The 24202-nt window shown below is 35.5% G+C and overlaps 1 long non-coding RNA gene across 3 annotated transcripts in view; it reads right to left on the bottom strand.

Moving 5' to 3' along the window:
• LOC125922983 (uncharacterized) overlaps positions 1–24202 on the bottom strand; it is a 79304-nt gene that overhangs the window by 52138 nt on the left and 2964 nt on the right. Inside the window, exon 2 of one of the 3 annotated variants that reach the window (XR_007457855.1) lies at positions 468–552. The exons of the other annotated variants lie outside the window; for them this stretch is intronic. This is a non-coding gene — a long non-coding RNA (uncharacterized LOC125922983). The remainder of the gene's footprint in view (positions 1–467; positions 553–24202) is intronic. 3 annotated transcript variants of the gene reach the window in all.

Here is a 24202-nt window from a genome sequence, read left to right as displayed (position 1 = left end):
GTGACCTAACCATATGTTAACTAAACTTATTATGGTGATTATTTTGTAGTATACACAAATATTGATTCATTATATTGTTTACTTGAAACTAGTATAATGTTATATGCCAATTATACCTCTTTAAAACAAAGAATAAAACTCCACAGGACTGGGAAATGTGGTGTGTGCATGGCCTGAACTGTATCTGAGAACAGATACAGACACATTTTTCTTTCTTTCTTTCTTTTTGACACATTACTAATATTCACTAGAATTGATGACACCAATATTCACCTATGATGAAACAAATCCAAATTAACCATGTTCAAACAGGACAACCCTTAGTAGTAGCTAAGAATTAGAGTGTTTAACTCTAATTCTGTAAATATTTGTGCAAAAATCATATACAAATGTATATGTGTATGTAGAATATAACATCGATTTACCTCGGCACTTTGAGGAGTTTTTGGGCTTAAGGAAGAGCTCACCTTCTTCCAGATCTGTTCCTTCAGGAATGAGGAAATGATGGAAGCCCACAGGAAATGTGTAGGGTGTAAGAGCTCGGGGGAGAATCTAGGGGAAAGGAAGGGACTTGATAGAGTTGTCAAAAAATAATTTCTCCATTTTTCACCTCAGTTAATATACTCCTCTTGCACTTCAACACCCTCAGAACATTTTTTTCTCTGTTATCCTCAAATATGGTTGTGTCCCTAATAATTATTGAGGGAAGCTTTTCCCAGCAGCAACTCCTAGGTAATCCACTGGTCTTGCAATGGTGAGTTAAAGGAAGAAGTCAGGAGATTGCCCTCACTTGGTTGGGCTTAGTTTGCCATGATGTTACTTTTTGTTGAGGCAAATGAGGTGGTGAGAGATTTTTTAAAATGTTTTCCCAGATATTGTATGATTTCAATCATATATGGAATTTGAGAAATTACGTAACAGATGAACATAGAGGAAGGGAAGGAAAAATAAGATAAAAACAGAGAGGGAGGCAAACCATAAGAGACTCTTAAATACAGAGAACAAACTGAGGGTTGATGGGAGTAGGGGGTGGGTTAAATGGGTGAGAGGCATTAAGAAGGGCACTTTTTGGGATGAGCACTGGATGTCATGTAAGAGATGAATCACTGGGTTCTACTCCTGAAGCTAAGAATACACTGGATGGTAACGAACTTGAGAACTAAAAAAAAGTGTTTTCCCTAGTCTTGAAATGTATATAAGGACATTATAGATGCAAATAGAGACACTGGATTGCCATAGTTCTTGTCCTTTCTTTACAATACAAGGACACTTTTGCAAGGAGAGGAGAGTGCTGTCACCTACTGAACTGCTTCACAAGGAGAAGGCAGAAAAAAAAAGGTAAGAGAAAATGTGTTTACTTCAAACTAAACTGAACCTTCTTTCTTGGATGATGCTTAGATGTGCCTTGATAATTTTTGTTTACCACAGCATCTCTATAAAATATGACATGAATCTCAAAGATTTCATCTTTTCAGTAGGAATTACAGTGAACACATATGCTCTTGCCTTGAGCAATCTCAGGCATTTGTGGAAAAGAAACTGTTTTTGCTTTAATCCCATAAAGTATTTGAGAAATATTATTTTATTTTTCCCTGAATTTCATTCCATTTTTTCCCCTAAGCCTCCCTTAAAATCTTATAGCTAAGCCAATGTCCGTGCTTTTCTCTGTTGGAATCCCTCCTCCATCTACCCAACCCCTTAAACTGTAGTAACTCTCTCTTTCTTCCCCATCAACATTGCCACTTCATGGACTGGTGGCCCTGTAATTGTCCTTTTAAAAGTTGCTCAGATAGTTCTGTGAAACCTTCTCTGCCTGTCCCAGAAGAGTTAGCTGCCTCATCATTTGTGCTTTCAAAGTACCTTGGAAACCCTTCCATTACCACCTATCTGATTGCACTGTGGTTATCTGCTCACATCTATTTCTCCCACTGGACTGTGATATCCCTCAGGGCATGACTGTGCCTTTGTCAACTCTGTATCCCTATTGTCCAACCTAGTACCTTGCCACTCAACAAATGTTTGATCAATGTATGAATCAAGAGTAGGAAAGAAGAGAGGAAAGCAGAGAGCAACATGAAAGAATTAAAGCAAGCATATAAAGGATGGCATTAAAGGCTGTCTGCTGTCCTACTCCCTGTCCCCACATCCCCTGGGGAAGACATTGGGCAGTATCAATGTGGATAACAGGAGTCGACTTTGAAGAGGTAGCTAAAACTGGTCAACAGGATGCACTAAAGCAAGTAAAGTCATGATCTGGTGGATTCAGCTAGGAGGAAGTTGTTGTCACGTACCTGTGTGATAAAGGACTAGTGATTTTAAAATCACTTAAGTGTGCTTGTAATTTATAGACACGGTAGTAATCTGCAATAAGCAATAATAACAATGATGAGTTCCAATATATAAAGTACCTACAATGTGGTATATGTCTATTGTGCTAGGCATTTTTCTATATTACAGATAAGGATCTCATGAACCTTGTATCATTTTCACAATTTTAATATGAAGAAAAAGAAGCTATGAACTTTTTAGTACTTCTATCTAGACCACACAACTTTTAAGTGTTAGAACAGCCCAACCTGGCTCCATCAGTTGAAGCCAGAATCAACTTTTGCCAGAGATCCACCCCAGGAAAAGTTTGTAGAAACCAATTAAATCATTACCTATGCAACAGGGGTGGATTCCTCTGATGTATGATCAAGTAAGGCTCCAGTTGATTCTGAGTTGCTGGACTCCTATGATTTGCTACCTTTTTGCCAGAAGAATTTCAGAAAGTCCTTAATCATTTTTTGACAGTGCTTCGTTAGACCTTGGCCAAATGCTACATTTTGCCAGAATAACCAAGCTTGCAGCAGTTTTGGAGCTTTAGCCTACAGGAGCATTAATACAAGTTTCCTGAGTTTTATTTAGAAGCTTACAGAGGAAAAATGCCTCATGCCTTACATTCTCCTTTCTTTGGCCAAGGTCCATATGAAAGTCTTTGCTGATTGTTCCCTTAAGGTACACTCAGTCTAGGACTATCATCCAATTCTTCGCAGATTCATTATCCCACTTCTTATCTCCTCCCAACCATTTTCTTTCCTTCCTCTGATACCTCTGAATCATGGTAAACACAACTTCCAACCTGTCCAGCTTCTTCATAGAAGGTTCCTCCTATCTTCTATTTTATCTGAAAGTAGAATCTCCCGTAAAGACACACATTTTTTTCCCCCTGCACTCATCCATGGGGACAAGCAGTTGATTGTTTTCTGTCTGGATGGCTGCAGGTGAGGGCTGCCTTGTCTTATAAGTTCCAAACACTACAACTCAGCTAGGACCCTTCAGGCTTTATTTACAATTCTCTGCTCCTACTGACTAATCGTCACTGTTTTATTTTTATTTGTGTAGTCTCCTTTAAAGGCAGGGACACTTTCATACCTGCAACTTCTCTTCAGCAATCAGCCGTTCTATAGAAAGTCGGTATTTTCCACAAATAATAAAAATAATGGCAAAATCCTTCTCTCCCGAGTCTCTTTCCTTTTCTCCTACTGCTTCCTCCCCACTGACTTCTGCTCATAACTGATTTAGTTGTATCACACTGTACGTACTATTTCAAATCGTTTTTTTGCTAGTTATTTTAGCCTCATGCATTCAGAACATTTAAGACTAAAATTTCCCTTAAGTTTCTACTTTGCACTGCATCTCAAAGTTTGATATAAAGTATTTTCATTGTTCAGTTCAAAATTATTATTTGTTATAATTTCTTCTTTGATCAATGAATTTTTAGAAGTATTATTTTTATTTTAAAATATATCTTTGCTCTGGTTTGTAACAATTCAACTGTAGGCAGAGTCCACATCCTACATGATCTATATTCTTTGAAATTAGTGGAGGATTATCTAGTATTTGCCTCTCCTGTACCTTTAAAATATGGTTCATGTGTGCCTGAAAAGAATGGGAATGTTCCAGTTACAGACCCAGGATTCTATATATGTCCTCAAATCAAGTTTGTTGTATTCTTTGTCAACAAGTTTTTGTGTTGCTTTACCTAAGAATAATATGGAGAGGTGTGTTGAAACCTCTCCCGATGGTGGTGAGGCATCTGCTTCTTTCTGTGGTTCTGGTTGTGTGTGTGTGTGTGTGTGTGTGTGTGTACGTGCGCAATTTTTAAGCTATTTTATAAGCCCCAAGTTTTGAATACATTGGTCTTCTTAATGTTCAATCTTTTATCAAGGTGTAACCCTCGCCTTTTTAATCTCTACTAATTCTTTCTTTGGCATAAAATTGGAATAGATCCCATAGTGTTATTTGGGCTGATATTTCCTTAGTATCTCTTTTGCATCCTTTTACTTTCAACCTTTTAACAGCTTACATTTTAGGTGTGTCTCTTTGGAAACAGCATAAGACTAGATTTATTCCCCACGCTGAAAATCCTTCTCTCCTTTGAAAGGAAGTCAGTTCAACCAGTTTTATGTTTGCTGATATTTGGATATGTTTCTACTATCTTATTCTGTGTTTTCTTGTTGTCTTGCTTTTCAATGCTTTTTTTCCCCCTTGGTTTATTAAGGTTTGTTTTCTCATTCCATTTTTCTCCTCTACCTCTTTAGAATAATAATATATGTTTTAAAAAAATGTTTATTTTCGAGAGAGAGGAGGAGAGAGTGAGTGCAAACATGTGAGTGGGAGAGGGGCAGAGGAGGGAGGAGAGGATCTGAAGAGGCCTCTGCACTGACAGGAGTGAGCCTGATGCAGGGTTTGAACTCACAGACTGTGAGATCATGACCTGAGCCGAAGTGAGACACTCAACCAACTGAGCCACCCAGGTGCCCGAATAAAATATATTTTTATTTCCTTATTAATTATTCTTGATATTTTAACATTTATGCTTAACAAGGATTCATCTATCTTAACCCACGCCTGAAGAACATTAGGACTTCAGAACACTTTGAGATCACCTTTCATTGTTTAGATGCTATTGTGGTCCAGTATCTCATCTTTCCCTTAAAAAGACTTGTAAATGAAATATTTTTATTTTTTGTAAGGTGTAATTCTCTCCTAACTGATCACCCTACTCCCACTCTACCATCCCTAAGGTTCTATTCACAACAGAGCAGCCAAAGAATCCTTTGTCTTAAAACAAAAACAAACACAAACAAAAAACTTCACTTTTATTAAAATGTATAATATGCATGCATATAGACCAGACCTTATGTGTACAGGTTGATGAATTTGCAAAATGAATACATGCGTACCACTATCCACCTCAAGAAGTGAAAAATAACCAGTATCCCAGAAGCATCTGTTGTGTCCTCTTCCAATCATGAGATCTTTCCTTCTCCTTTATGAGAGCCACTAGACTGATGTGTAACACCTTAGTTTGCTTCATTTTGAATTTCATGTAAATGAAAACATGCAATGCATATTATTTTGTGTCTAGCTGTTTCCACTCAACATTATCCTTATGAGACTCAGCCATGTTGTCTCATGTAACAGCCACACATTCATTTCCATTGCTGTGTAGTAGTATTTCACTGTATGAACATACCAAAATGTATCCTTTCTACTCATTTTTTGAAAAAATAAATGTTTATTCTTTTTTTTTTTTTGAGAGAGAGAGAGACAGAGAGACAGAGAGACAGAGTGATGGGAGGGGACAGAAGATCTGAAGCAGGCTCTGCACTGACAGCAGTGAGCCTGACGCAGGGCTCAAATTCACAAACCATGAGATCATGACCTGAGCTGAAGTCAGACACTCAACCAACTGAGCCACCCAGGCACCCCATAACCATTCTACTATTGATGGACACTGGGCTTGTTTCCAGCTTTTTGCTATATTTAATAATGTTACCAAGCACATTATTGTATAAATCTTTTGGAGCACATATGTATACAAATCTGTATGACAAGGTATATCCCTAGAAGTGGAATTATTGCAAAATACAGCATCTATAGGGTTATTTTAAGAGGAAGCTGTTAAATCATTTTTCAAAGTATTTGTAACAATTTAATTTTATGCTGCTGATGACTATCAGTGTATGGATTCCCATCATTCCACGTCCTCAATAGTACTTCCTCCTAATTTTTAATTTTGCGATAATTTTAGATTTACACAGGAGTTGCAAAAGTGTGACAGAGGATGCCTGTATCTAATAACTAAAGGAGAGTCTGGGTAACATCATGCCGAATCATCATATGTTTGTCAAAGCTAAGAAATGAACATTGGAATAATACTAGTAATTAGACTACACATCTTACTCAGATTTCACTAGTCCTTTAAACGTCCTCCTTTGTTTCAGGATCCAATCCAGGATCCCACAATGTGATTAGTTATGTCTCCTTAGTCTCTTCTACCTGATGACTTCGTCTTTCATGACTTTAACATATTTAAAAGGTACTGGTGGATATATATGTAGAATATCCTTTTATTTATGTTTGTCAGATGTGCTCTCATGATTAGATCAAGATTATGCATTTTTGGAAAGAATGCTACAGGGGTGATCTATCCTTCTCAGTGCATCAAGTCAGGAAGTAAATGATGTTGATATCCATGACTTGTGATGCTGATCTTGACCACTTGGTTAAAGTGGTGTATGCCAGTATTTCTACTGTAAGCTTGTTATTTTCCCCCTGTGTGATTAATAAACATTTGGAGGAATATACTTTGAGAATCTGTAAATATCCTGTTTCTGATTAAATTTTTATCACTACTTTTAGGATCCACAGGTGAATCCTGCCTGCATCAATTATTACCATGCAGTTCCAATGGTGACTTTCTATTCTCCTCAGTTATTAATTATAGTTCTTCTGTAAGGAAACATTATACCTTTTAACTCATTTATTCACATTTTTATTTATATCAGCATGGACTCATGGATATTCATTTTATTTCTGAGATATAATCCAATACTATTATTATTTATTTTGTCCCTAATGTTGTTCTGATTATAGCAATAGGAGCCAATGGGAGGATACACCCTCATTCTTAAACATTTTTTTGCATTAATTTGCTAATAATTTTTACCTTCCTAATACCACAAATGCTTCAGGTTCCTCTTGTATATTTCCTGCCCTATCCTTGGAAACAACCACTTCTCCAAGGACCTCTGGTTGCTTTTGTTGAAGAATAGTATTTAGAAACCAAGAAATCAGATACCAGTTGTGCTCAATGCCATGGGGCTGCCACTGCTTCTAATACCTTTCAGTGGATAGAGCTATTTCTAGTACATGTATGTATACTAACTCAGGTGTAGACATACATCTTTGTTAACTGTCTAGCATCTACCTCTGTATTCTGTGCCTCTCTATGGATCTGTCTTAAATCCATGATTCCATACTGATAGATGTGACTTCCGCACTCCAGTGTTCATGCTATCCTTCTCTTTTTCTTTATTTGTAATTTATTTCTTTGGCAATTAGCAACCTGGCTCTCATCTTCAAAATATGTACTTATTTGTTCAAGCCTAATATACAAGTACTCTAATTACATAAATTCTAAACATACTCTTGTGAATGGTATATTTAACAACTACACCATAGTTTTTGCACAGATCTTTTATTTTAGCCTTTATGGTATTGCTCAAAATAGTTTTTGTCCAAGTTTCTTAGGACAACTTTCTTTCCCACATCTTTCAGTGCGGCTATGTAATTTATGTTTAATAAAGTTCATGTCATTGTTACAGTTGGCATTCCTTCTTGAGTTCCCCCAACATCCTAGTTGATCTTTAAAATTCGCATATAATAAAACTCACTCTTTTTGGTATACAGTTCCATGAGTTTTGGACAAAGACATAGAGTCAGACATCCATCAACAGATTTTCTTACAGAAGAGTTCCATCACCCCCAAGATTCTCTCATGTTGCTTCTTCATAATTAATGTGCTGTACCTTCCTATTCCCAACTTACCTATTTTCTATGTGTATATTTTTGCTTTTCCGGAGTATTATATAAGCGACATCATGCTGTTTATAGTCTTTGGGATCTGGTTTCTTTCATTTAGTAAAATGTAAGATCCACTTATGCTACATGTTTGTTCCTTTTTTATTGCTGATCGGTATTCCATTGTATGGATGTACCACATTCTGTTTTTTTATTTACCATTTGAAGGACATATGGATAATTATGAAAAAAGAAATTGCTCTAAATATCTATGTACAGGTTTTGGCATGAAACTCAGTTTCCATTTCTTTTGAGCTAATAACTAGAAGTGAGATTGCTGGCTCATATGGTACATATATGTTTAAGTTTATGAGAAACTGCCGAGCTATCTTCTGGAGTGCTGTACTATTTTTAATTCCCATCAGCAATGTATGAGAGCTCCAGATGTTTTGCATCTTTGTCAGAACTTGGTAGTGCTATTCCGCCCCCCCCCCACCTTTTAAGAAGAATGGGTAGTATCACATAGTTTTAATTTGCATTTACCTAATTAACTATCTCTTAATGTGCTTATTTGCCATTCATATATTCTTTTTGGTGAAGTGCCTGTTCGAATCTTTTGCCAATTTGTTTTATTGGGTTGTTTGTTTTATTACTGTTGTGTTTGGAGAATTTGTTTTATAGTCTGAATACAAGTTCTTCGTCAGAAATGTGATTTGCAAGTGTTTTCTCCTTGTCAGTGGTTCTTCTTTTCATTCTTTTAACTGTGTATTTACCAGAGCAAAAAATTTCAATATAGACAAAGTTTAATTTATCAATATTTCTTTTACACATTGCGCTTTTGGTGTTGAATCTAAAAACTCATCAACAAACCCAAAATCATTCAGATCTTTTCTTATATTTTCTTCTAGACGTTTTATTATTTTGTATTTGCATCTGGGTCAATGATCTGTTTTGCATTAATTTTCATGTAAGGTATGAGATACAAGATTGCCTGTTGATTTTCAATTATTCTAGCACCAATTTGTTGAGAAGACTAAACTTACTTACTTACTTCACTGAATTGCCTTTACATATTTGTCACAAACCAATTGTATTTGTAAGGGCCTGTTTCCAAGCTATTTTGTTCCATTGATCTATATGTCTATCTTTCACCAACAGCACACTTCTTTGATTAATGTAACTTTATGGTAAGTCCTGAAATTAGGTAGTGTGATTCCTAGAGTTTAGTTCTTTTTCGGAATAGTTCAGCTGTTCTAGTTCCTTTAGAATCAACATGGCATCTAAAAAAAGTCTGCTAGAATTTTAATTTATACTGTGTTTAATCCATGGATTAAATTGGAGAGAATTAATAATTTTCAGTCTTCTAACACATGAATATAGCATATCTATACATTTATTTGTATTTATTTATTTCATCAGTATTATATAATTTTTAACATACAGACATTCAGATTATGTTTTTAGATTTATATCTAAATATTTTATTTTTCAGTGCTATTGTGAATGGAATTAAAAATTTCAAACTCATTGCAAGCTTACAAAAATAAAATTGATTTTTGTATATTGACCTTGTATCCTGCAACTTCACTAAGCTCATTTGCTAGTATGTTTTGTATAGATTTTTGAGAAAGACAGATTTTATTTCATCTTTTCAGGCTGTATGTTGTTCATTTTTGTCCTTGCCTTATTGCATTAGGTAAGACTTCTAGTCTGTTATTGAATAGAAGTGATAAGTGAAGACATTCCTTGCCGTGTTCTAGATCTTAAGGAGAATACATTAAGTTTTTCATCCTTATCTATCGTGGTAGCTTCTGTTTTTTTCAAGACACCCTTTTACAGGTTGGGGAATTTTCTGATTCCTAGTTTGCTGAGACTTTTATCACAAATGAATTTTGGAATTTATCAACAAGTTTTTCTCTATTAAGATGATCATATGGTTTTTCTTATTTAGTCTGTTAATACGGTGAATTATGTTGTTTGATTTTTGAATATTGTACCAGGCTTGCATTTCTGGAAAAGCATACCCACTTGGTCTTGATTTGTTATTTTTTTTTATATTTATTGGATTTAATTTGCTAATATTTTGCTGATGATGTTTGAGTCTTCATTCAGAAGGTATATTGATCTATAGTTTTCTTTTCCTGTAATGCCTGCCCAATTTTAGAATTAGGGTATGCTTGCCTCATAAAATGAGTTGTGACTTGTTATCTCCTGTTTTATTTTCTGGAAGAGATTGTACAGAATTGTTTCAATTTGTTCCCCAAATATGTAATAGAATTCAACAGTGAAAACACATTCTGAGCCTTGCTTGTTTTGGAAGATTTTTAACTACCAATTCAATTTAATAGATACAGGTTATTTATTCTTCTTAAGTGAGATTTGGTAGTTCGTGTCTTTAAAGAAATTGGCCCATTTCATCTATGTTTTTGAATGTATACATACAGATTGTTTCAGTATTCTCTTATTATACTGTTCAGTCTCTAGAGTCTGTAATGATATCACCTCTTTTATTCCTGATATTTATAATTTGTATTTTCTCTCTCCTTCCCTCCCTTCCTCTCTTTCTTCATCTCTCTATTTATTAGTCTAGTTAGAGGTTTATCAATTTTAGTGATTTTTCAAAGTACCAATTTCTATTTTTATCTTTTTTTCTATTTTTGGTTTTTAATTTCATTGATTTCCACTATTTTTATTATTTACTTGTTTCTGCTTAATTTGTGTTCATCTTGCTCTTCTTTTTCTAATTTCTTAAAGGGGAAACCTAAGTTATTGATGGAGAACATTCTACTTAACTAATATAGCATTTAACACTATAAATTTCTCTGTAAATATTGCTTTAGCTGTATCCTACACATTTTGCTATGTTGTATTTTCATTTTCAGTCAGTTTGAAATATTTTATTTTTAAAAACTTCATTTATTTATTTTGAGAGAGAGAGAGAGAGAGAGAGAGAGTGTGCGTGTGCGTGCACATGAGTGGGGGAGGGGAAGAGAGAGAATCCTAAGCAGGCTCTGTGTGGCATCAGTGCAGGCACTGACATGGGGCTTGATCTCATAAACTGTGGGATTATGACCTGAGCTGAAACCCAAGAGTTGACCATTCAACTGACTGAGCCACCCAGGTGCCCTAGTTCAAAATATTTTCCAATTTCCGTAGAGATTTCCTCTTTGACATAACATGAGTTATGTAGAAGTGTATTGTTTAATTTTCAAAGACTTGAGAATTTTCTATAGGTCTTTCTGTTTTTGATCACTTTAATTCTATTACCTGAGAAGTACTTTGTATGAAATTTCAATGTGAAATTGAAAAAATATGTTCATATTCACATTTGTATCTGTAATATAGTGTTATTGTTGGTAGAGTGCTGAGGACACTCAAAATTCCATCACTAGACAATCTTCTAGTCTCATTTTTATTTAAAAAAACATTAATGTTTATTCATTTTTGAGAGACAGAGACAGAGAGTGAGTTGGGGAGGAGCAGAGAGAGAGAGGGAGATGCAGAATCCAAAGCAGTCTTCAGGCTCTGAGCTGTCAGCACACAGCCAGATGCAGGGCTCAGACCCACAAAGTGCGAGATCATGACTTGAGTCAAAGTTGGACACTCAATGGACTGAGCCACCTAGGCGCCCAAGTCTTATTCTTATTCAAACTCCTGACTATAACTGTGATATACATTTTAAGAATTCTGTCTGCAGCATAGATACCTATTTTTATGTCTAGGCTTTTGTATGCACTCAAATATTTATTGTACTTTTGGAGGCTACAAAGACTCTGAAATCAATAGGCCCTCAAATAATTTAAAATAAACCCATTCTTCCTAATTGGGTGAGTATTATTTTCATAATCTACCCAGTTGCCCAACGGAGACATGTGGCTCATTCTTGACTTCTTCTTTATCTCCCATTCCAATAATCAAATCAAATAATAATAATCAAATAATAATCAAATAATAATAATAATCAAATCTTGTCAATTTTCTTCTCATTTTCATAAAAAATCCTTATTTTTTACCCTAATCTTTCCAGTAGTATCCTAATTTGTCCTTTTTTCTCCTGATTTGAATATCATCTACTTTAGTCCCCATAACTGTATTGATCTGTTTGAAATATGAATTTAACAATTGCCACTTGCCAATTTTTCTTTAAATTTTTCTATGACTTTTAATTGCCTTAAAGATATTATAACAAACATGCACATACCTTAGCCTGGTCCAGCTGGTTGCTTGTAATCTAACTCCTCTCTGCTGTATCTCATTTTACTGCCACTCTTCCATTCTTCCTGCACCTTACATTTGACCACACTGAACTGTTAGCAAAATATCTCCTATCCTTCTCTGAAATCTTTTCATCTCTTATGCATTACATTTGCTCCAGAAATTTATGTTTAATCAGTTAATGTATCACATTATAATCATTTGCTATTTGTATATTTCCCCTATTAGATTATGAGATCTTTTAGGGTAGGAAATGTAATTTCATCATCTACACAATCCCTTCCTGTACCCAGTGGAGTGTCTGACTTATAATAAATACTTAATAAATCTTGTTTTGAATGAATGGCTAAATGAATGATTTATTGAATGAAAGAAGAAGCAATTGAGGCCAGACTGGAAACTGTATTCTACTTCTAACACACTGCTATTTTATGTATGTATGTATGTATGTATGTATGTATGTATGTATGTTAGCAGAACAATAGTTACCTACTGCCTTATGTGCCATTTCAGTAAAGGACAGGTCTTATTTAAATGAGTAAAACAATGTTTGCTCTTTGACTTTACTTTTTTTTTTTTTTTTTTTTACATTTTTGGTTATGGAAGCAACTGTTACAATGTCTTAGATAAATATTCCACAAAGATAATCAGTTCTAGTATTTTTAAAGGATGTAACTGATAGCTAAATGCATGCTTTTCACTTGCTCCCACAGGAACTTGATTGCCACTTTTATGCCATCTCATGGTATCACGTTATCTTGCTACACCACACTCTCATCAGTTTCTCTTTTCTCTAACTGGCAGAGCTTAGTGTTATCCATAACTCATGAACTCCCTCCAGTTAATTCATAAAAGGTTAAATAAAAACGGTCCCAGTCTCAGTTAAATAACAAAATTCTTTGAGTATTACAAAATACTCTTTATTTTGTAAATCTTAACTAAATGTATTTGTTTTTTAATTTTTTAAAAATCTTTATTCATTTTTGAGAGAGGAGTAAGGGAGGGCCAGAGAAAGAGGGAGATACAGAAATGGAAGCAGGCTCCAGGCTCTGAGCTATCAACAGAGAGCCTGATGCGGGGCTTGAACTCATGAACTGTGAGATCATGACCTGAGCTAAAGTAGGACACTTAACTGACTGAGCCACCCAGGCGCCCCAATCTCAACTAATTTCTAATAGTACAATAATACTCCAAATCTTCAGTGCTAAGCTTTGCCAAAAATATTTTGAATATTTAGCTATATTAAATTCAGTGTTTTTTCCTTGTATAAGCATATTTTCAGCCTCACACGTCTTTAAGGCATTAGCCAAAATGCAAATTGCCATATAGACATTGAATTGATGTGGCATGGTGAAGCTGTTGGTATTAACACATAGATGCCATAGATTGCTTAAAAAGTACAATGAAGTGTGGTACTTGGGTATCCTGTTAAGAAATTTAGATGATGAGGGGCACCTGGGTAGCTCAGTTGCTTAAGCATCCGACTTCAGCTCAGGTCATGATCTCACAACTTGTGAGTTCAAGCCCCGCATCAGGCTCTGTACTGACAGTTCAGAGCCTGAAGCCTGCTTCCTATTCTGTGTCTCCCTCTTTCGCTGCCCCTACCTTTCTCTCTACCCCTCCCCTGCTCCTGTTCTGTCTGTCCTGTCTCAAAAATGAATAAACGTTAAAAACTTTAAAAAAAATTTTTAGATGATGATTTTGTGCTATAAAAGCTTTGAAATACTGCTTCTTTAGGTCTGTTGGCAAGGATGAATTATGGTGGTTTGTAAAGCATCAAGGCAACCCATTAAGTAAGCATGGGCATTAGCACATAGTAAAGTCTTAATAGATGCAAAGATGCAAGCCTTTATAATTATTTTTTGTTCAAATTTATTCTTCAGGAAGCTGTAAAAATGAATGCATTAATTGCTATAAAATTCTTACTAATCCTAGAAAATAGAAAAATGAGATTTTGCAGTTATTGTTCTTGTTAATGATATATTTGTTTTGGTTCCTGGATTATGTTCTCTAATATCAAAGAATTATTTGGTCTCAAAAAGACTGTTGTGGAGGTCCTGCTCAGGGCTTTCCTATTTATTTCTAACAGCAACTCAACATTTGCAGCAAAAATTATCAGAAAGATGAGAGTTAAATACCAACTATTATGATTTTATTGTTTTCTTATTGAAAAGAGAATAGTGTGCATAATGACCCCTTTCTTGAATGAGGAGGATAAATGGAATGCCATTCATAATGGCACATTTCCTCTTAGGGATTAAGTTAATTTCTTCTTCAACATGTCCCTCTGCACCATCTCATGGTCTTTTCCGAATTTCAGATGCTCATTCACAGAATAGGGTGATATTCTGCATGGAGTAATAAAAACGAAATGTAACAAAGATGGAAAATCAGATCTGGCATTTAGGAGACAGTTTTAATATGCCACAAATTCTCACATCCTAAGACCGTTGCAGAGTTAATAGACTTATTGTATGTCCTGTGGAACCATGGTACAGAAATAACTGATAAGGAAACAAATTAGCTAAATCATAGTTAAGACACTGCTTTTGTAGTGATTGATTAAAATTTGGTTCACGGAGTATTATTTGTGACTGACGCAAAACAAGGAGTCAAACCAATTAAGGTCATTAAAGAGCCCAGAGAACTTTACTCCAAAAATCATGTTTGCGTTTGCTTTCAACTGAAAGTAATTGTTTTCTGTTCACCTGAATTTTCCACTTCACTCACCCTATTCCTTGAACAGAAAACCTCAGAGTGCTTCCTCATTATTAATCTTGATTTGCTTTCTCTCCCTCCTGTCCTGCTTCGCTATCTGCTCTCCTCACTGCACCCCCACAGCCAGCACATCTTTTTAGAAGCAGCTTTATTTAATTATCAGTTTAGCACCTTCTCTTAAGATGGTCATCTGCTGAGAAAGCCATCATCTCCCCAGCTCTGCTTCCCTTTACCAGAGGGAATCACTTTCACAGATATTCTGCAACAATAGGATGACAAGTGATAATCCTGGTTCTGACCCTTCAAACTATATCCCCCACCTCTTTTCTCCACTAAACGTGTAATTCACGTGCATTAGCCTCTGTTAAAAGAAATGCAGTACACCAGGACCCAGTAGCCCCACTGTCCTTTGCAGGGGTCGGGGAACAATGAAGTGCTTCAGTCAGTGCTGGCACCACTTTTTAAAGGGGACATTGTCAAACAAAAAAGGTAACCAGTACAAATGTCCAGGATATTCAGGAGTGTTAAAAAGATAGCAGAGGACAGTTGGAGGGAAGTAGGGCTCTTCAGTACGGAAATGAGATTTCAGAGAAGTCACACGTGCTGCTTTTCAATGCCGGAAGGGATTGAATTTAATCTGCATTTCCTTAGAGGGCCAGGCCAAGTCAGTAGGTAAAGATTACGTGGAGATTACTGTAACTCAATGTAAAGAAGCAAATCTTATTGACTCTACTTCTACATCATATTCTGATCTTTCCACTTCTCTTTTCTGGTCCAAGGCACCATCATCCCTCACACCAAGTGCTTCACTAATCCACCATCTGGTCTCCCTGCTTCCACTTTTTTTTTTTTTTTTTTTTTATGCCTCTCCAATCCATCCTCTACAGAGCAGCCAGAGAGATCATTTTTAAAACCTAAATCAGGTTGTGCATACCCTGCCTCTCTCTAGTGTTCTCTTACTTAGCATAAAATCCAAGTTCCTTTTCATTGCCTACAAGGCCCTGAATGATCCAGTCCCTGCCTATCTATCCTCTTTCCTGCTGCTCCGTGTGTTCCAGTCATACTGGCCATCAATCTTCTCTAGGAGCCTGCCAACACTCCTTCCCAGCTTCAGAACTTTGCATTGGCTATTGCCCCTGAAGGAACACTCAGCCCCCTCAGACTCCCCATCACTGACTCCTTCTTGCTATTCAGCATCAACCCAAATGCCACATTCTAAGAGAGACTGTACCTTGCTACTCACACTAAGGGAAATTTCTCTTGTCTTTGTAATATATCTTTATTTTTCCCTATAACCCTTATCACTCTTTGAAATCATCCATGCTATTTATTTTTGTGTTTTCTAACTGTAGCATTAGATTCATGATAGCAGAACTTTGTTTAAATCACTACTACAGTTGATGCTCGAACAACATAGAGGTTAGGGACACCCCCCCCCCCCCCGCCATGAAGTCAAAAATTCATGTATAACTTTTGACTCCCTCAAAACTTAACTACTAATAGCTTATTGTTGACCAGGAGCCTTACCAATAACATACATCGTGAACATTTTTTTTCTATATTATATGTATTATACACTATATTCTTATACTAAAGTAAGCTAAAGAAAATGTTATTAAGAAAATCAAAAGTAAGAGAAAAAAATGTATGGTCCTATACTGTAGCTGTCGAAAAAAACCCCACATATAAATGGACCTATGCATTTCAACCTTGTGTGGTTCAAAGGGTATATCCACCATGTGTAGGGCAATGTCTGACCCATGACAGAATCACTAAAACTTTGTTAGATTTGGTTACCTCTCCAGCCCCTTATATTCTAAAATTCTATGATTCTAGATCTCAGTATTCTTAATTTCATTATGTCCAGAAACAAGTTCAATGTGGCTTATTTCTTAGGTGAATACTTATTTACATTTAAATATTGTATCTACAGCACATTATATCTACCATATGATGGAACAGTAGTTAATATGATCCTCAGACTGTGAATTTCTAACTAGATTCTGTCAAGCAGCATTGTGCTAGTTTTTTAGACTTTTTATTTTAAATATCTGTATTTACAAACTGGGGATAATAACAGTAACCCCTCGTCATGTGTTTAGTTGAATAACTGAGGACATGTGTGCATAGTATTTAACACAGTGCCTGACAAATGCAAGGCTCTAAATTAGCCATTAGGAATAGTAGTGGTTTTAATGTTTTTACACAATTGTGCAACTGTCAATCATGTCCTTTTATACGAGGATAAGTCAATACCAAGGTGAATTGAATAATGGCCAAGAATTTAAGTATGCCTTTAAAGTTGTTTAGTCCAGAAAACGAAATGTATACCACTTTTCATTGTTGCCCTTTCCAACCTTACATGTTTATTTTGACAAGTGATAAGCTTTCTGATTACTTCAGAGGGAGAGGGAAAAAAGAGATTTGATAAAAGAGTATTTCCATCTTTTAACCATTACATAACTCAGGAATGTTCTCAACTGTACTCATATTGTATATATATTATATGCATTGTAGGCTGTTTCAGTTTTATGTGTTTTATGATAGAAAAGGTAAAAAGAAATTACATTGATGTTCAATATGAAAGTAAAATGATTTTAAAATATCAGTATGTAATCAACATTATTCAGCAAAAGAAACAAACTCTACATGTTCTTATCTGCATTTGTAAGAGCATATAGAAGTCAATATGATAGACACATAATTATGCATATCTACTAGCTGTTACAATTCACCTTAAGTATTAATTCTTCTCCTTTCATATGAATAATTCATATGAATAATTAGAATTAGTTTTTTTTTAGAATAGCTTTACTTTAAGTTTTTTTAAGAATTTTTGAGAACTAGCACATTTCTAAGGACTAAATACCCTTGATCTATGCTTTTTGATCATGATTCAATGAGATTGTTTTTCTTTCAATTTATCTTTTTACAGCATATAAAATAGCCAGCCCACAGTTTGTATTTCATGACCGCCCCCAACTCTTGTCAAGGAATGACAAAATTGCAGTCCTGTCAAAACATATTAGCAACTGTGGACAATCTTTGGGTACCTATAGCTTTCATGCATATTCATATCCTTAATATTATAAATATAATGCTTGGTTAAAAGGTGTATTGATCTGATCCTATTTAGAAATGCCCTCTCCTTTTAGGAATAAATGATTATTCAATTACTCTGTACACTGTATTTCTTTATCATCTTAAGTATGATTTTCTTAGCAAGGTAAATTTTCTCTGACTTGTGAGAAAAGCAAATTGGAAAGCTAAATTATTTTCAATAGAAACTCAAGGAAACATGCTTGCAGGAATTCCAACTGTTAGAAGAAAACCATGTATGGATTGATTGTCTAACTAGGGTACTAATTTCTCTACACATATTTATCATTAATCTATGAACCTAGCTACTCATTTTTGCATCTGGGTACACATAGTGGTTATTGGTACAGAATCAGGTATGCCACCAAACGTACTCATTTAGCACAAAGTAAATATACCGTGTCCACCGCTTTCGTTCAGTTCTCAGCAACAAAAGCTTAAGTCAAGTAGGCATTTTCCTAAATCTAATGAAACCACCATCAAAACAGAATGACAAAGTGCCAGCTGTCTCCTGTTCAGCTTTTGGGGGCTTTATTTATTGACTGAGTGGCTTGTGTCTCTTCAAGGCCCCCATTCACTTTTCTAAAGCCTTGACCACAGACCACTCAATTGCTTGGATGTTAAATTTTCAGCAGGCGGTGGCTATTTAAATATAATCTACCAAAAGTCCAATTTTCTGACACAAGCTACAGTGTATCAGTAAATAGATACCCCTCCCAGAACTCACCCTAGGGGAAGCAATTCTTATGCTCAGGGAGTTATAACAACATCTGAAAAATGTGACAGGGAGAGCAGAATATGCCTACATATTAGTTGTTTAAGCTTTGACTTAGTAAAAGTTTTATGTTGAGGATACTCACGAATCATGCTTTACATACAAAATAATACCCACCCTAAAGATATATTGCCAGGGAATGATTCTCCTAGTAGAGGATATTGTATGTATCATGATCCAGCCACATCTGAAAGTTTTCCGTGTATGTGAGGGAATTTGACAGTGACACCTACCACTCTTAATAGATTGGAAGCTCTTGATGATATGACTGCTAGGAGAGTGCTCCTTTCTTCTTCTTGGCTTCAGAGGCATTGCTCCTTTGTCTGTAGACTCCCTTTGGAGTATCTTTATTTGGAAAACTGGCAAGAATTTAGGATACAGTTAACTTGGGGTTACAGGTTTAGAGATAAGAAACTGAAGTATTCTGTGAGTTGATGAAGTGGGTCCATAGGGGATATATATCCTGGTCTCTTATACTAAGAAAGAAGTATGCAATTGGGCACTGGCATTTCTTCTAACCCTACGATCTCAGTAATGTCACTTCAACTTCTCAAGCCAGGTAATAAGAGCTGTGGGATTGGAAGAGAATAGAGGAACCCACAGAGAGAAACAAAAGGATAAGCACTACAGTGGATGCTAAGCCCTCAGGAGAAACTTTGAGACTTTTATCTTGATTTTAAAACAATAACATTTACTGTTTGCCAAAAAGACAACTTACTGTGCCTAAAATATTGTAAGAAAGACATAAATTTGTATGTTGATCAATACAAAGGTATACAAGTAACAGCATCAACAGTCAAATTCATGGGGGACAGGCAGATAAAATGGAAAGTAGATAGAAGTGGCATTATGACAATGTCATCCGTGATAAAAAATATATAAAAAAGTACTTTTTGTTTTCATTCAGTTAAACATTTGTCATTTGCTACTGAATTTCAGTAAAGAGGTGCAGCTTAGAATGATGAAGCAAGGTAAGGCAACTGGCTGTAGTTACATGCTCCAAATTGGGTGAATAGACCCAGATGGCATCAAATACCACTGGCATGTTGAATAATATTTGAGACATCTGTGTGATTAATCATGACTCCCTTCTCCACCAGTGTGTTATTAGAAATAAGGCTTATTTTATTTCTAAAAGACAGCTATCCAAATGGAGATTATAATTATCTATGGACAGTCACATAGAATGTCTGATGCACAACAGAAGAAAAGTAATGGTACATTCAACTAACTGTAAATCTGTGAGTAGATGTGTAAGCACAGAATATGACACCTTGGAAACACAAAAACAGATCATGCCGAAATAGTGCAGTCAAATGTAGGGATGGAGTAATTGGAATGACATGTCATACCGGCATTACTAAAAAGCTGGGTAGCAAGCAGTAGTAACCACTGTGAGCAGCAGCTGATTTACAAAAGGATGCGCACATAATGGTAAGGGACACACTGGTGCCCACAGAGGTACTACATTGAAGGATAATGTCCAGGATCCAAATCTGAGCTCCATGATGCTAACCAATCCTCTTCTAGGATTTCTGGTGCGTGGTTCTGGAAGGGTATTTGTGTATCACTTTGTGATGAAAGTTTCTGGAGTATTTCTGTCTGTTGTTTTGAGCATATTAATACACATACCAAAAAAAGGGGGGGCCCTTTTAGTGATTATCATTATCAATTAGAATCATCAAATATTCATAGAGAGTGCAATTCTGAACATTCTGTCAAATTGTTTGAATAGATCTGTCACTGCCTTCTATATATCTTGCTACAGGACTCAGTGTCTGAGGGTGGAAGGGTGGGAGACATTGGGAAGAGGTCAATGAAACCAGTGAGAGTTCTGGGTTAGACTGGAACTGAATTGATTAGCAAGAGCAAAATAAGAAAAGATAATTGATATATATTGAATGCATGTTATGTACTAGACACTTGTTCATGTGCTTTATATATTATATCTCATTAAATAAGAAAGCCATCATGGGATGCCTGGGTGGCTCAGTTGGTTGAGCATCTGGCTCTTGATTTCAGCTTGGGTCATGTTCCCAGGGTTGTGGGATTGAGCCCCACATGGGGCTCCGTGGTGAGTGTCAGTCCTGTTTGGGATTCTTTCTCTCTCTTCCTCTGCCTCTCTCACTCACTCATGTTCTCTTTCTCTAAATAGTAATGATGATGATGATGATGATGATAATGATGATGATAATACCACCATTCTTACCCTTTATCATTCAACCCTTTAACACTACTCAAAAAGCTATTTTCAAGTATCACCTGATAATGTCATTTTTTCCTCTATGCTGAAAGTCCCTGGATTTTTTTTTGCCTGTCATTTTGAGCATGTAAAAAAAAAAAAAGGATTTTAATGACCATCATCATCAATTATCCCTTATCAGATATTCAGAATCCAATTCTGATCATTCTGTTAAATTGGTTGAATAGACCTGGCACAGCCCTACAGGCAGTCTTCTTATAAATTTTAATGCTGTGCCTTTACTGAATTATTATATGAACTCTAGCAATTTTTTGGTTAGAGTCTTTTGGGTTTTCTATGTAGATTATCATGTCATCTGCAAATAGTGAAAGTTTGACTTGTTCCTTGGTGATCTCGCTGCCTTTTATTTCTTTTTGTTGTCTGATTTCTGAGGCTAGGATTATGTGAGAGTGGACATCCCTATCTTGTTCCTGACTAGAGGAGAAGCTCTCAGTTTTTCCCCATTGAGGATGATATTAGCTGTGTTTTGTTGTTGTTGTTGTTGATTTGTTTTGTTTTGTTTTGTTTTTGTAAAGGGCCTTTATGATGTTGAGGTATGTTCCCTCTATCACTACTTTGTTGAGGGTTTTTATCAAGAATGGATGCTATACTTCATCGATTGCTTTTTCTACATCTATTGAAAGGATCATGTGGTTCTTATTCTTTCTTTTATTAAATAAATATGGTGTATCAATATTAATTGATTTTTGAATACTGAACCACCCTGCAACCCAGGAATAAATCCCACTTGATCATGCTGAATGATTCTTTTAATGTGCTGTTGGATTCTAGTTACAAAATCAACCTACAGAAATCTGTGTACTTCTATTCACCGATGGTGAGAAAGAGAAATCAAGGACTCGATCCCATTCACAACTGCATGAAAAACCATAAGACACTTTGGAATAAACCTAACCAAAAAGGTAAAAGACTTGTACCCTGAAAACTGTAAAATACTTATGAAAGAAATTGAAGATGACAGAAAGAAATGGAAAAACATTCTATGCTTGTAGATTGGAAGAACAAATGCTGTTAAAATGTCGATACTATCCAAAGCAATCTATACATTTAATGCAATGCCTATCAAAATACCACCAGCATTTTTCACAGAGCCAGAACAAACCAATCTTAAAATTTGTATGGAACTATAAAAGACCCTAAATAGCCAAAGAAATACTGAAAAAGAAAAGCAAAGCTGGAGGGATTACAATTTTGGACTTCAAGTTATGTTACAAAGCTGTAGTGATCAAGACAGTATGGTACTGGTACATAAATAGACACATAGATCAGTGTAACAGAATAGAAAACTTAGAAATAGATCCATAACTATATGGTCAACTAATCTTTGACACAGCAGGAAAGAATATCCAATGGAAAAAAGGCTGGTGTTGAGAAAACTGGACAGAAACATGCAGAAGAATGAAACTGGACCACATCCTTACACTATACACAAAAATAATTCAAAATTGATGAAAGACTTACATGTGAAACAGGAAACTATCAAAATCATAGAGGAGAACACAGGCAGTAACCTCTTTGACAACGGTTGTGGCAACTTCTTACTAGATACGTCTCCTGAGATGAGGGAAACAAAAGCAAAAATGAACTATTGGGACTTCGTTAGAATTTAAGGCTTCTGTACAATGAAGGAAGCAATCAACAAAACTAAAAGGCAACCTTTGGAATGGGAGAAGATATTTGTAAATAACATATTGGATAAAGGATTAGTATCCAAAATATATAAAGAACTTAGCAAACTCAACACCCAAAAGACAAATAACCCAGTTAAAAAATAGGTAGAAGAAATGAATAGACATTTTTCCAAAGAAGACATTCAGATGGCTAACAGACACATGAAAAGATGCTCAACATTGCTTGTTATCAGGGAAATAAAATCAAAACTACAGTGACAAACTACCTCATACCAGTAAGAATGGCTAAAATTAACACAGGAAACAAAAGATATTGGTGGTCATGTGAGGAAGTGGAACCCTCTTGCACTGATGGTGGGAATGCAAACTGGTGCAGCCTCTCTGGAAAATAGTATGGAGATTCCTCAAAAGTTAAAAATAGAACTACCCTAGGATTCAGCAATTGCACTACTAGATATTTATCCAAAAGATACAAAAATACTGATACAAAAGGATACATACACCTGATTTTATCAACAATAGCCAAAAGTTCATTGACTAATGAATGGATAAAAAAGTTGTGCATATGCATACACACACACACACACACACACACACACACACACACACACACTGGAATATTACCCAGCCATAAAAAAGAATGAAATATTGCTATTTGCAATGATGTGGATGGAGCTAGAGATTATTATGCTAAATAAAATAAGTCAGAGACAGACAAATACCATATGATTTCACTCCTATGTGGAATTTACGAAACAAAACAAATGAACATGAAGGGGAGGGAGAGAGAGCAAACAATAAAAGAGACTATTAACTATAGAGAACAAACTGAGTGTTGCTAGAGGGGAGATGGGTGTGTGAATGCGTTAAATAGGTGTTGGGTATTAAGGAGTATACTTGTTGTGATGAGCTCTGGGTGTTGTATGTAAGTGATGAATCACTAAATTTGACACCTGAAACTAATATTACACTATATATTAACTAACTGGAATTTAAATAAAAAACTTGAAACTACAAAAATAAATAAATGAATGAATAAATGAATACATTTAATTTATACATTTTAATGCTATGTTATAATTAAGAAAGTAATACAGAGTAGCGTTAAAAAGTGGAAAATATTGACAAGCATAAAGAAAGCAAAAGTCAGAAACCTCTCAAATTTGACCACATATAATATCTGACCAAATTTGACCAATATGTATGTATTAGTGCATTTCTTTTCATCTTCATGTATACATGCATATTTTAGCATAGTTGAGAACACATGATATATACAGTGCTATGTTCTATTTTTTACTACACTTTTAAACAATTTCTTACATTATTAAGAACCTTATAATTTTGGGGTGCCTGGGTGGCTCCATTGGTTAAGTATCTGACTCTTGGTTTTGGATCAGGTCATGATCTCACAGTTCATGAGATCAAGCCCTGTGTAGGGCTCTGTGCTGCCAGTGTGGAGCCTGCTTGGTATTCTCTTTCTCTCCCTCTTTCTCTGCTCCTCCCCCACTTGCGCACATGTGCTCTCTCTCAAAATAAGTAAATAAATATTTTTTTAAAAAATAGAACCTCACAATGTTAGTGTTTATACAGTAAATCCAATTATTTTTATATATTATAATTTATTTGACTATTCATTAGATCCTTTTT

Source organism: Panthera uncia, chromosome B1 (genome assembly GCF_023721935.1).
Source record: "Panthera uncia isolate 11264 chromosome B1, Puncia_PCG_1.0, whole genome shotgun sequence".
Classification (NCBI taxonomy): domain Eukaryota; kingdom Metazoa; phylum Chordata; class Mammalia; order Carnivora; family Felidae; genus Panthera; species Panthera uncia.
The sequence above is the reverse complement of the archived record's forward strand: the minus strand, read 5'-3'. Positions and strand labels throughout refer to the sequence as shown.